We start from the raw sequence: 15,547 nt of genomic DNA, 5'->3' as shown, positions 1-15,547 counted from the left end.
CCGAGTAATCTAAATGTGTTTCAAAATAACCAAATGAAACATTATTTTCACGTCTAAATTTAAATTAGTTAATACTAAACATTAGGAATTACATTCTCCATTTTTAAGCACAAGAGCATCCCAGTGGGTAGTGGCTACCATAGCAGACAGTGTAGATCCAGTGAGTGAGGAGAGCATACACTGTCAGATTGAGGAGCTGCGTTCCCCTCACCTCCTTACTAAACAGCTATTGGGGTGGTCTTGAGAAACACGATGCAGAGCTCAAACCAGTTCCACCGATCAAGACATCTAAATTCCAGCAGATTCACATTCCTAACTCCTCTGGGGCCCAAATTGCTCCACGGGTGTCTTGGAAACTCTTTGGCCAAGCCTGCGGACCAGGTGTGGCAGGGAAGAAAGCAAATGTTTGAAAAAGCAGGTAGCCCCCAAAAGTTGGCTTCAAGCTTTGTTTCTAAACCTGATAAATAATACAATAAACAAGTGTAAAGGAGGGTGTGACAGGTCCCGGCACTCTCAAGTGTCTATCGACCACTAAAGTAGAGAGGTAGAATTTGACACCAGGAGTTAAGCTTCTGTCCTTCATTCACTTACACAAGAAATCATTGAAACAATTTCTTATCAGCAAAATATGCCATGAAATGAATGATAAAAGGCATTTTTGAGGAAAGTTGATGTTACAATGCTTATACAAATGGAAAAACAGATGAAATCAGAGAGAGAGAGTCTGAACTAATCAGTAAGACAAATATGATAGTCTACTCAAGGAAAAATTTAAATGTATATTTGATTTGGAGGGGAACATTCGGGGAGATATGGGAGAATTTGAAGGGAGGAGATGAATATATATGTATATATATACATATATATATAATCATATTTCACTGGATATGTATATAAAATTCTCAAGAACTAAAAAAGTTTTAAGTCTGTGAATGTAAGTAAAATTGCTTTTTTTCACAAATAGATAAATTATTATACAAAGAAAAAAATACAAGTAAAATGCACAGGGCCTCCAGGCATGTTAGAACGTGATCCTAGGACTTAGGGGGCTAAAGGAGAATCTTGACTCCTAGGCCAGCCTGGGTTACATAGCAAGACCCTGTCTCAAACAACAACAAATAAAAAAGGAGTAAATAAATGGCCAAGGTGCTCAAAACTAATAAAATATATGTGCAGACAGGGATAAAGTGAGTCAGTGTCCACAGGGCAGTAATCCCTTCTCCACTGCGCAGGACATGGTGCGTTCATATTTTTAAGGTCAAGAATCATTTTCATTACTATCACTTTGCTACATCTCACGGAGTTGTAAAAACCAGTGGGAGATAATAAAAATTAAATCAGAAGAGTTCACTACTTAGAATGTCCAGTATTCTTTTTGTTTAAATTGGTCATTTCGGAATATTTTGTAACCGTTTTCTGACATGAACTAATGTTGACTTGAATTTGATTATAAAGTTTGGGTGGTATTCATAATTTTCTTCTAGTTCTGATTTATAAGAACTATAACCATCAGGTTTATAAGTATTTAAGTAGAATAAAATTTTAGTGTAGCTTAGTTTAGTTTTTTTAAACATTGTGAGTTTAACACAGAGGCATCATTTGACCCACGCAGGTAATAGTTACTATAGGCTACTTAATTTGCAACCGATGAGAGATGGCTCATGGTGGCTGATACATGTAACCCAGCTCTTGGAAGGCTGGGGCAGGAGGATTGCAAGCTGGAGGGCAGCCTCATGGACTTAGTGAGATTCTGTCTCAAAACAAAAACAAAACACAGAGACATCTTGAGTCACAAATAAGCACTACCCAGTAGCTACAGAGCAGTAGAAAGAGATGACAGGGCACAGTAACACAGAGAAAAGCATAGCAAAGACAGAGACATCCCTTCTCTCCCCCAGACCAATTTTGTGGCTGAACACCTTCAATCAGTTACTATCTGAAAAGGGGCTGGTACAGGTCTGTTCAACAGTGCCAGGTGAACAGCTGAAAGAAGGGTGGTCTACAGGTTCTGGGGGAAGAGGCTACCATCTCGTGCAACAGGGTATTTACAGACATTTATCTTCAAATAATCTCTGGGCTCACGGAAGGAACATGGTCATAATTTTCCCCCTCCTGTGGGTTATTTGGAGGACTCATGCCTGGCTGCAGAATGGTACCTGCCACCTTTTCAAGCCATAGAAGTGCTGGTTAAGGAAAACCAATGAAATGGAGTACTTCGCATATTTAAGACTGTGAATGCTCTCAACCACAGACACCATAGGAAACTTACTGCAGGGGCATCGGCATGCCTCTGTCCCCTTGTGAACAGCCTACAGCAGAAGGCAGTCTCAGCCTACACGCCCACATGCTTGTTTTTAGTTTTAGTTTTCTTTGTTTGTGTTTGTTTTTTGTTTGGTTTTGGTTTTCAGGGTTTTTGTTTGGCTTTTTCGAGCCAATATATCTAAGGTTTGTTTAAATTTTAAAGCCTGCCTTTTTTTTTTCTTTTTTCTTTTCTTTTTTTTTTTCCGGAGCTGAGGACCGAACCCAGGGCCTTGCGCTTGCTAGGCAAGCGAAGCCAGCCTTATTTTAATAAAAGGATTATGTGCACATTAACACATTATAGACTTGTGGAAATATACAAACAAGAAAGAAACGATGACTCAAAATTCTACCACCCAAAAATAAGTCATAACTAGATAACTAGATACCTCTCTACCTAGTTTAGGGGTAGTGAGAGAAGGATTTATTTAGAAGACAATTCATTATTATTTTAGATTATATATGTTAGTATCAAATAAATTGTGTTACTTTAATTGTCCTTAAATTTATCATAAGAAAAAAAGAAGCAAATTAAAACTGAAGGAAAGTTGGGTGTGGTAGTGAATACCTACAGTTCCAGCACTTGGGAGGTGGAAGCAGGAGAACCAGTTCAAGGTCATCCCTCTGCCACTTCAAGAGCTTGAGGCCACCCTGGACTATGTGAGACCATATTTCAAAAAAACAAATTCAACAGGCATGGTGGCCCACACCTTTAATCCCAGCACTCAGGAGGCAGAGGCAGGTGGATCAAGGTGAGTTCTAGATCAACTAGGGCTACATAGTCAGACCTGTCTCAAACAAACCAGCAAAAGCAAACAAAATAAAATAAAGCTGAAGAGATTCCCATGCTCAAAGAAGTCTGAGGGCCTAAACGTTGCCTCGAGTTTAAGACATGTGCCGCCATTTGAAGGAATTTACTGAAACACATAAACTGCATTTAACTCCCTGAGCACCCCAGAATCGTTTGCAGTTCCAGGGCATGCTTTATTGATTTCCAGTTCAGTGCATTTGGTTTTATTTTTAACACCCAGGAAAACACAGTTTCTGTCACAGCTGCACATTTTCCTTGCCTTAGCAATGACTCGGAGGACTTTTGATTTATCATTTTACAGTGAGTAATTCCTTTTACTGCTTAGTTGGAAAAAATGACCAGCTTTTTTACCACATTTAATCACAAAACATTTTCCTGCTCATTGAAACAAAACACCATGTGCTCTCCGTAAACAGTGCTGACCTAGATTCCCATCCATCGTTGCAGTCGTCCACATTTAAAACAAGCCAATGTCTTGATGATCCATCTGTTACTGCTCTCTTTCTTGTTCTCCTGGTTATGAGGAAGCAAGAGGACACAAGTAAATAGACATATTGATATGTCCTAGGCAACAGGCTTGACAAACAACCTGCCTGGGTAGGTATCATTGCTTAAAAAAATTTTTTTAATCAAATAATGACTGGACAGGATGGAAGCATTGGCCCTGTCTGTTAATTTAACTATCTCTCTTCTGTTTTGTTAACTAGAATATATAAAGGCATTTGCCACTGCAATTAAACCTGACCATGGCTTTCGATTAATCAAAGAAGACCAGATATATCTGTTCCCTACTCTCTCACACAAAAATAAAAATAAAACAGATTTTTTTCAGATTTTTAAAGTGCTAAAACATCCCAATCCCACCCATCTCCCAGTCCCTCTGTATCCACTTTTCTCCCTTGTAGTGCTCCCCACAAGGAAAACGTAAAAAGAAATAATAAAAATAAAATAAATACAAATAAGAGTATTAATTAAAGAAAACAAACAAACAAAACACCCCAAACAAGTTGGTCCTCCCCAGCATCTACCCCATCTATGACCTGCTGTAGTGGTCTGAAGAAACATAGCGACAGGATCTCCATGAATCGGGACAACAGCAGCGTATCCGAGGGGTGAGAAGCCAGTGGCCTTGAACCTAACCAACACCACACCACACCACACCACACCACACCACACCACACCACACCACACCACACCACACACACCACACCACACCACACCACACCACACCACACCACACTACACTACACTACACAACGAACATTTGCAAGTAAAACTCTTTGGTTCAAAGGGCATACCGCATGACACACTGCAACTCCCAATGTCACTAAGACGAAGGAAGAGGTGATGCAGAGGCAGGAAAGATGGAGGAGTGTTGCTGCTTGTTTGTTTTCTTACTTGGTTTTTTTGTTTAAAACATTTTTTTTAAAGGGCCTAAAACCACTGGGCAATGTAACTTAGTGGTAGTTACATTGTGGTAGAGCGCCTGCATGCAGGAATTCCTAGGTTTAATCCCTCAATGGAGCAAAAAATAAGTAAATCCTAAGTGGTTTATCTAGTCAAGGTGATGCCTCCAACCCTGACTGCCTGAGTTTGATCCCTGGGACCCACATGGTAGAGAGAACCAACTCCTACAAATTGCCCTCTGAAATCCACACACTTTTTGTTTGTTTGTTTGAGATAGGGTCTCTCTGTGATGTAGCCCTGGCTGTCCTGGAACTTGCTATGTAGAGGAGGCTGGTCTCTAGCTCACAGAGATCCGCCTGCCTCTGCCTACTGAGTGCCGGGATCAAAGGCATGTGTCATCATGCCTGGCCTTATCCACACACTTTTACACGAACACACTCATACACATACACACAAACACACACACACACACACACACACACACACACACACACACACACACACACAGAGTAATGTAACAAAATTTTAAAATAGAATGAAATTTAAAAGATCCTAACCCCTTTGGACAAAGAGGTTGGATGAGAAGCCAAGAGCTAATGGGAACTGACAACAAAATTTTGGATTCCAGAAAACTTATTTATCAGGCAGGAGAAAGCGATGGTTAAGTGCAGGAGAAAAAGCCAACAAGAAGAAAAGTGGCACATTTCCTGTCCAAATATGGAGGACCCAGGGAATAGGCACAGCACATGTGACTCCCTAGGGAGACCAGGAGGCTGTGCCGAAGTACTCAGGAGGAAGAATGGAAGGACAAGAAGATAAAGGGAGAGTGGAATGGAAAGGAGCCTCCTTGCCTTGGAATCTGGTGGAAGTCTCTCACTAGCTTGGAGTTAAGAAGTCCAGCACAGTTAACAAAATGTGTTGTGAAGGTTGCCTAGGCCGATACTGCCTTTATACAGAGACACTTCAATAAGAATGTTAAAATAGCAGTGAGTCATTCTCAAGACCTAATCGTATATGACCAAGGACAGCTTTTCTCTTTCCAACTGTAAAGGGGCAATTTTCTAGTAATCTCACAAGCAAGATCATAAACTTCATTTACAGCAAAAGATGTCTTAACCCCCTTGTGTAACCTTTATGAGTCATGGTTTTATTGTATCAGATTGTAGTCCTACCCAGGGCAATAAGGAACACCTATAACCTCATAAAAGGGGGGAGGGGAATGATGTTCCTTTAAAAAATGCTTTGATATGTAACTTCAGAGGCTGCCAAAATAGCAAATGTGGCTCCTGCCAAGGCACTTAAAATGGACTCTTTGGGAGACCCACCCCCACACCTATGCTTGGATGCTCACTACTCTTTCCCCGAGCACTTGTCTTCTTATTAAACTCAGTGCTTAAATCTATGTCACCTCACCTTTTATTTTATGCATATGGGTGTTTTACCTGCATGCATATCTACAGACCACACACATGCAGTGTTCTCAGAGGCCATAAAGGGTGCCAGATCCTCTGGGACTGAATTTACAGGTGGTCATGAGCTACTATATGGGTGCTAGGAATTGAACCTGGGTTATCTAGAAGAGCAGCCAGAGCTTTTAACCACGGAGCCATCTCTCCAGCTTCTGCCCCTCCTTCAGGAAAAACTCTTATGTATTTATATGTATGTATGCATGCCTGCATGAGTGTATGCACCATATGCATGCAGGTGCCCGAGTTGGTTAAAAAGGGATTGGAGCTCCTAGAACTGGAGCAACAGGTTCTGAGAATAGAACTTGGGTCCTCTGCAAGAGCAGTAAGGTAAGCAGTAAGTAAGCTCTTAACTGTAGAGCTAGCTCTTCATCCCCTAAAACCTTCAATAAGGCCTCCTTCACACTGGCTGGTCCTCAGGTTCTAGTCTATGGTGTAGAGGTTTCTGAAATAACTTCTCAGGCTGCTATGGATGGAAATGTGGAGCTATATCCTGACCCTCTCTGACTGCGACCACCACTCAGTACACATACTATGAAGGACAAAGAGGCAGCAACCTTCTCTTGGAAGTGGAGTATCTGAAAGACAGACGTCCCAGGATGCTGACAGCTAGACTGATCCCTCTGTCCACTCCCAGCAGGATATAGGAAAATTTTGTTGGAGGTAGTAGTGGAACAGCTTGACCCAAGAGAAACGTCTCACAACTAGTCACATTCTATAGGCCTCCATAAAATGACAGGTTGCACATGGAGGGGGCACCATCAAAGAGGTAGTTACATCTTTACCATCCATAATGAAATAAAACCTAACGTACAGCAAGAGCCTAACTCATGGGAGAGGCTTTTCTAGCATGTACACGCCCTGTGTTCTGTCCACAGGGTCTTCCTCCCCAAAGTAACACTGGAAGTAATTATAAACTACAATGTAAGCATGTTTTTAGAAACATGGAGGCTAATTATGGGGTCAGAGCTGGAGGTGTAGGGTCTGAGAAAATGCTGAAGGAAGACCGCAGACTCAAATAGTATGTAAGAGCAAAGAGTGTTTGTTAATATTCCAGCATGCACGTGGGGTTGTTCACCTGTACAAAATGGAGACGACCCTGAGAGGAGTGTGTAGGCTCCTTTTAAGTACAGCTAAGGGGAGTTTCAGGGACAGTGAGGTCATCTCAAATGATTGGTTGAACAAGCAGCAGTTATATTAGTATATTTTAAAATTGGCTGAGGTTTAGTCTTATCATTTTTGAACATACTTGCACAAGCTTGGGCAAGTCCAGACGTGACTCAGAAGGACGTGCTGGATTTGTCCTTGGGACACTGTGAGGCTGACTTAGATCTTGTGTTTGTCTTCTCCCTCGACTCTGAAAGTAAGGGCATTGTGGATAAATGGGCCTTGGTTGGGAGACACACCTGTTTTGTCCTTCTCAGAGAACTGAAACCTAAATTCAATTGTGAGGGTGAGAGAGTTTAACCCCTTCAGAGAGGTGTTTTGGAAAGGGACACTGGAAATAAGTTTGAGTGGAGAGCAAGGAACTATCACTCTCTGTTAAAGTCTTCCAATGTTTGAGTTATTAAATCATGCAGTTATTTTTATCTTGAAATCCCTCCCTCCAAAGAGAGGGTAAACCTTATGAATGAAAAATATCATTGGCAAATAATGGCTCAGGGTTGTCCAGGCTGGCTCTCTGGAGAAGTGGAGGTTAAGATGGAGCACCTTTCACAGTTTGCGTTTCCAAAATGTTCTCATTCTCATTATTCACTCTTTAGCTAGCAAATATATTTGATTTTAATATATCTTCTTCATTCTTCAAAACTGATGAGTAAGACTGTCCTGTAATTGAGTTTTTAAAGGAACGCTGTCTCCTAAAAAAACCAAAAAGCTCATAAACTTCTCACATCAGATGCGGATGGTGTGACTAGTTAATTAGAAGGGCTACATGATCATACTACACACACACACACACACACACACACACACACACACACACACACACACACAGGCCTGCAAACAGCCCCAGACACTGGCCCTCCTGACACACAGCCTCCAGCAAAGTCATTATGTCTGCCCCCACTGTCCCCTCCTCATTATTAGAATCTTTGATCCAGGTCCAGAGGACCCTTTAGCCTAAAAAAGGAAAAATATCATGGCTAACCATGAGATAAACACTTGCTTTTGACATATGTACTTTCAGCCTTTTGTAGGAAACATAGATGATTTTAAGCAAAACTGGGTGCCTTATTTCTAGTAGGCATCACAAGCTGCCTACTCACAAGTCTCCTCTCTGAGGGATAGCATGGCATCGTATTTGTTTATTTACATCAGCTGCCCCAATCCTGTCTCAAACACACTTGGCAGTGCTTTGCAATCAAGCCATCGTGTATTGAACATAAAGCCATGTGAGGAGTTGGGTTAAACTGCAGAGACACACATTCTCGATGGCTTTGTTTAGGTTTTTCCTCTCCCCTTTTCATGCAGTGCTGGGAACTGGATCTAGGACCTTGCACATGGAAGGCAAATGCTACACCACTATTTCCAAAAGTAGATTCTAATTCATTAAGTCTGAGAGCGGCTTGAAAGACCCTGTATTTCAGTGCTATAGTTCAGCTGCAAGGCCTTCTACTGTCTGTTAGGACGGAAAAGGCTTCTTTCTGTGTTGACGATGGTTAGCTTAATCACTCCAGGTTGGTGAAAGAGCTGTCAGCAGCTTAACTTCATGCCAGGTTTTATTTTTTTTTCCAGTTCATACTGATGTGTTCATTCTGCATGCAACCACGCATCCGTAAATGGCCAAGCAAGGAAGGTGAAAGTAAAATGAACTGAAATGGCAGTCTGTCAAAGAGGCCTATTCTACCACAGCCATAGCAAATACGAAGTCTGGACAAAAGAAATAATAATGAACCACGTCACACACTGTATTTCTTTTCTTCAAAGTAAGTTAAGAGCAGCACTGCTGGGCTGGAGAGATGGCTTCATGGTTAAGAGCACTGACTGCTCTTCCAGAGGGCCTGGGTTCAATTCCCAGCACCCACATGGCAGCTCACAGCTGTCAGTAACTCCAGTTCCAGGGGACTTCTCACCCTCACACAGACATACATGCAGGCAGAACACCAATGCACATTAAAAAAAAAGAAAGATAGCACTGTTGGATGATTTTTAAATGTAAATGTTAATATCTAAATAAGTAAATGAATATAATAAATAAATAAAATTAAAAGGGGGGACGTTGCTGGGATAATCACTGATTAAGGCTGCAATTTTAGCTCCTCAGTAATTCCTTTCCGGAAGTTCTAGTAAGACCACTGTGGGGGCGGAGATGGCTCATCTCAGGATTTCATTTTGGCAGTGAATGGGAAATCAGCAAGGCTTGTCTTTGCAGCCTCCTTTCTCCAGTTATTTTCCCTTTCCTGGAAAAAGCTCTAACTAGGCTCCTGATAGAGCTCTTAGCTAGTAGGAAATGCTGGGAACAATGGGCTACTCCCAATCTCTCTGTCTCTGTCTGTCTGTCTGTCTGCCTCTCTCTGTGTCTGTCTCTCTGTCTCTCTGTCTCTCTGTCTCTCTGTCTCTCTCTCTCTCTCACACACACACACACACACACACACACACACACACACACACACACACACACTCACCACCACCAGCAGCAGCAAATACATCCCATTTCAGTACATTCTCTTTGACATTCCATACCCATCACTACCGTCATTCTGCTAGTTGATGTGAAGTTCACTAGCTGGTGATAATGTGGATGGATAAACAGAAAAAAAATCACAGAGGGAAAATGTCAAAGCAGTAGACCGCCTAGTAATGAGAAGAGCCACCATACAGCAGCCTAGCAATGGAGTGCTGGGTGCTGTTCTGAACACTCGGCATGGGTTCATGTTGGCCTTCTGCACCCTGGTGAGGTGTGTTAATCAGCCTCCAGTCACCACTGCAAATACCAAAGTATCAACTTCTAAAGAAAACATGGTTGCTTTGTTTTGCAGTTTTAGGGATTCCATTGCTGTTAGGCCTCTGCTGGGCGTTGCCGGGTAGCAATGGTGGGGGGAACATAGCATAGCAAAACCACTCACAATTGGGAAGCAAAAGAAGGGAGGGGGAAGGAGCCAGGTTCCACAATTTTTAAAGACACCCTCACCCCACGCACCCCAGAACCTAAAGATCTTGAACCTATTTGGCTCTAACCGTTAAAGACCCCAACATTTCCCTATAGCACCTCCCTGGGGATCAAGCCTTTGGAGGGATATTTAAGATCTAAACCATAGCATGCAACAAGATGCTGGTCTTATCCTCAGCTGTTTAACTACATAAATATGCACTTTTCTTTGTAGATTTAATCTGTGGATATAACTCTATTTGATATATGCAAAGTTATTTATTTATCTACACTTTTTGAGACCATGTCTTGCTATATAGACCTGGCTGGCCTGGTACACATAGATCAGGCTGCTTTGAATTTTCAGCAACCCTGGTGAGGAGACCAGTTCAGGCAGCAGAAAGAGACTTGCAGTTGGTCCCCATTGGCCATGAGAATGGAAGGAAGCTGGATCAGCAGCCCATGTATCTTGCTTTGTATTCTCTGTGAGCTCTCGTATCACCCTGGGGCCTCAGCCTTTCATGTATTAAGATTGTAGGAATGACCTACCACACCCAATTAGACATAAACTCAGAGACACAGACACAGACACACTCAGAGACACAGACACAGACACACACACACACACACACACACACACACACACACACACACACACTTAAAATCATTTCTGCTAATATATTAGAACTTCATTATCCAGATTGGTGAGCACTAGGCACAGGGGCTTATAGATTGTTTGAGATGAAGTCCATGTGAAATTAGATGTGTAAAATGTGTAAAATATAGCTAAGATTTTGAAGAATTAGCATTTAAAAAAGAATGTAAAATGTCTCTTTAATGTTTCAGATTATTGAAATATATTTGGAATCTCATGGGTTAAAAATATAATTAAAGTTAATTTGAACTGTCAGGGTTAAAAAGTGGAGAGATGGCTCAGTAGTTAAGAGCACTGGCTACTCTTCCAGAGCTTCTGAGTTCAATTCCCATCAACCATATAGCGGCTCACAACCATCTGTAATGAGATCTGGTTCCCTCTTCTGGCCTGCAGGCATACATGCAGGCAGAACACTATATATATAATAAATAAATCAATCCTTTTTTTTAAAAAAAAAAAAGTGGCTTCTAGAAAATTTACAATCAGCTTTATGTTTATGTTAGACAAAGCCATACAAGAGGTTAAAATTCTTTATGGTCTTCTGCCAACCAAATAAGGAATCTGCCCTATTCAGGTGTTAGCAGACAAGCAAGAGGCTGACTCCCAGGTGTATTGTCACTTTAAGAACTGTGTCTTGCTGATGCTGCAAGGGAAGCAGAGGCAGGTGGATCTCTGTGAGTTCAAGGCCAGCCTGGTCTACAAAGCCAGTTCCAAGACAGGCATCAGGGCTATACAGAGGGACCGAGTCTCAAAAAAAACCAAAAACCAAAACCAAAACCCAGCAGCGGTGGACACGAGTCTCAGTGACAGCTGAGGGTGGGTGCGTGAAGAGTCCTGGAGTCCATTCACATTCTCGTCTTCAGCGGGAGCCAAAAGAGGGCAAGGCGTGTCAGAGCCTGTGTTTTGATTGGGAGCACTGGAGTAGAAGTATTTTAAGACTTTTTGTGAGAGAGAGACGCCCTACCGATCCTGTGGGGGCATGAGACTAGAAGGATGGTCATCTTAAAGGGAAGAGGAAAGAGCAGGTGACAACACCTACAGCGTGAGCGACATGTGCCCTAGAAACCTAAATGTTGCTTACAGAGGGGTAAGGGGTGTGCTGAATGCCCTCCCTGGCTATCTGTGGACATCATCCTCACATGGCAAGCTGTGAAAGATTCCGCTACATTAATTCTAACATATTATATATTAACATATTAGATATAAGTGTGTATATCTAATATATCTGTCAGAAGAAATACTGAGTCATTCATATAACACTATTCTAAGTGCTTTTAATGTAGAGAATATGAATTTTAGAAAACTCTGCTTTTGTTTTGTTTCGTTTTAGATTTTTTTTTTGGGGGGGGGGGAGCGTTGAGACAGGATTTCTCTGTGTAGCTTTGGGGCCTGTCCTGAAACTCACTTTGTAGACCAGGCTGGTCTCGAACTCACAGAGATTCGCCTGGCTCTGCCTCCCAAGTGCTGGGATTAAAGGCGTGTGCCTGGCTGGATTTTGGTTTTTGAAGACAGTGTTTCTCTGTGTAACAGCCCTGGCTGAAATTCACAGAGATCTACCTGCCTCTGCCTCCTGAGTGCTGGGGTTAAAGGCGAATTCTAATTGGTCTTAATAACAAAAGCCTGGAGTCAGATATAGGGTAACAGCTGAAAGATCAGAGAAGCAAAGGAACTAGCCACTAGAGAGACTTCTTACCTCTACTGAATCCTCAGACTGAAAGGGCTGAGCGCCTGTCTCCACCCGGCCTTATCACTTCCTCTCTCTGCCCAGTCATATCACTTCCTGTTTCCTCCTCCCAAGTGCTGGGGTTAAAGGTGTATGCCACCAGCTGGGTGCTGGTGGTTAGCTCTGCACTCTGGAGGCAAGCTTTGTTAGAGCACAAACAAAATATCACCACAGGTGTGCACCACCACCGCATGGCTGCAAGTTCTTATTAGAATCAAGAAAAGAAGCTCTCCCAGCCCCCTAGTCACTTCACCCCACTTGGAGATTTTCCATGGAGAATCCTTTGAACAGACCTTGGTTATCCCTCTAATAAGAGCATTGGCTCACTGGCTGGACTTGATGTCACAGGCATGTAAACCCAGCACTCAGGATCAGGAGGTCAAGATCATACTTGGCTTTACATGGAGCTTGAGACCAGCCTGGGCTACATAGGACTCGGTCTCACAGCAACAATAATGAAAGTATTGACCCAGTACTGGGGGTGTGGCTCAATAATAAAGCACTGGTCTCATCTGTGTTTTATCTCCTACTCTGGAAAAAAAAAATCTTAGAGTATTGACCCATTGACCCAGCAGTCAGAGACAGGAGGATCATGGCAAGTTTAAGGCCAGTTTTCAGCTACATAGTGAAACTTGTCTTAAAAATCAAACCACAGCAATAAAAAATGTAGAAGGAAGAGTATTGATACCCTTCAGATGTCTGTGAGTGTATCTGTCTTTCTGGAAGGGTGGGTATGGGTGGGGTGAGAGGTGGAGGGGTAAGTGTGTGTGTGCACTGCATGCTGGGTATCAAACACAGGACCAAGAGTGTGCTAGGAAAGTACTATATTACAGAGCTATGCTCCTACCTCCAAATATGCTTCTTTCTCTGTCTCTGTTTATATCTCTCTCTCTCCCTTCCTTTCCGCTTGTCTCTGCCTCCCGAGTGCTGGGATTAAAGGTGTGCGCCACCACCGCCTTTCTTTCTCTCTTTCTTCCTTCCTTCCTCCCTCCCTCCCTCTTTCTTTCTTTCTTTCTTTCTTTCTTTCTTTCTTTCTTTCTTTCTTTCTTTCTTTCTTTCTTTCTTTCTTTCTTTCCTTCCTTCCTTCCTTCCTTCCTTCCTTCCTTCCTTCCTTCCTTCCTTCCTTCCTTCCTTCCTTCTTTCTTTCTTTCTTTCTTTCTTTCTTTCTTTCTTTCTTTCTTTCTTTCTTTCCTTTCTCTCTCTCTCTCTCTCTCTCTCTCTCTCTCTCTCTCTCTCTCTCTCTCTTTCTTTCTTTCTTTCAATTCCCATGGTTCCTTTTCCACTAAAGTCAATATTCATGTGGCAAGTGTGGGTCAGCTGTCACTCACTCTTTGACACTAAGACATACTCTTTAAAACAGAACCTGCTTTCTGAAACACACCAGCTCTTTCCTCTCTCTCCTTCGCATCATCTGCTTGTGATTCTGTCCTGTAATATGATTTGGGGAGGAGGTCCTTTTTCCAGCTTGACTAAGGATCACCGAATGGCAAATAACATTTTGGGTCTCAAATTCACCCATATGAAAATGGTCTGGAAAAAAAAATCAAGGAGAGTTGGCATTTTGTTCTCAGAGTCTGCAGGCAATTACAACACGTGTCCCATGTACATAGAGCCCTTCCTGTGTTAGTTTTCACAGACATTTGGGGGTATAACTAGGCTATTAAACACCACTGGCCTTGCTTATTTTATATTTCTTACAGCAGATGAAAGTCAGAGCTGTTGGGGAGGAGAGACCACATTTGTGAATGGAGGCAGTCAGGCTCAGCTTCCTGTCTTTTGCATTTGCTTGTAGATCTAAAGTAACTTCCACATGATACAAACAACTTCACCAATTTCCATTTTTTTCCTGTGTCCCTAAGGGGGTCATATTTGGCAGGAGGTCCAACATCAAAAACAAAATCCCTTCCTCTGGCTAGTGTTCAAGATATTTTTAGGTCTGGAAGTGCATTCTCCTCTCCCTCCACCCGGCATGTATATTTTTACTCTGCTCTTTGTCTATCCAAACCCCACCAGGGTCTGTTTCCTGGCAAACTGAGAAGTGAGAAATGCCTGCGTGGGGGGAAAAATGAAGACACATGTGTTGAAACTCTGCCAGGGAAGCATTGCCCAATGACAAACTAGGGAAAGTCTTGTGATGTTTTCCTCTGCTCACTCTAGTTTGACTGATTCTGCTCTCACAGGGCCTGCTCAAACTGCCTAATTCAGATGCTGTGACCTGCTTCCAATCTAAGAGGAGTACCAATTCCTCAGCACAAGGACAGCATAATGGTCTAACTTTGCAGGGAGCTGGGGGGGCAGCTGTAGAGATGAGGGGGCAACTCTTCACTCCAAACATCAAAAGCAAGTTCATCCAGCTCTCCTGGTCTCTAAGCAGCTATCCTATGGATGTCTCAGAAGCCCTCTTAACTCCCTCCCTTCTGTCTGTCAGCAGGAATGCAATGCTGCCTTAGCAGTCAGGCATGGCTGCAATCACCACAACACTCACTAGTCTGCAGAAGAGCCGGCCTGGATTGTGGATTTTGCAATAGTCCTGAACTCTCAGCCAGGACAGAGCAGGGTTGCCTAAGGACAGGGAGGAGTTGTCTGCAGGGCCCTGACTGGCTCTGGGTTCAGATTAGCTGTGATTTGCCCTAGAGTCATCTGAGCCAAGTACTGTGCTGGCTAACCCTGCCAACACCTGCAGGTCACAGGCCATCTGTTTTCTCTTCCTGCTTCTTAATTTTTGTTCTATCAGTCCATAAACTTCTGAGCTAGGTCTTTATGTTTGCTCTTTACAACTACCAGATCAATGTGAAGTTTATTGCCATGTACTTTGCATGTGCGTTTGTGCGTGCGTGCGTGCGTGCGTGCGTGCGTGCGTGCGTGTGTATGTTATTTGAAACAGGGTCTCATTAGGTGAACCTTCATTCCAGGTGAACCTGAAACTCACAGAGATCCACCTGCCTCTGCCTCTGCCTCCCAAGTGTCCCAAGTGCTATGATGAAAGGCACAGGTCACCAAGCCCAGCCACTGTCATGTACATTTACCCAACATCTTTGGGTACCTGATTATATTCTGACTCTAAAACAAATCCCCCACAAAAAACACAACTGAAGAA

Source organism: Peromyscus maniculatus, chromosome 4 (genome assembly GCF_049852395.1).
Source record: "Peromyscus maniculatus bairdii isolate BWxNUB_F1_BW_parent chromosome 4, HU_Pman_BW_mat_3.1, whole genome shotgun sequence".
NCBI lineage: Eukaryota > Metazoa > Chordata > Mammalia > Rodentia > Cricetidae > Peromyscus > Peromyscus maniculatus.
Note: the sequence above shows the minus strand (reverse complement) of the source record.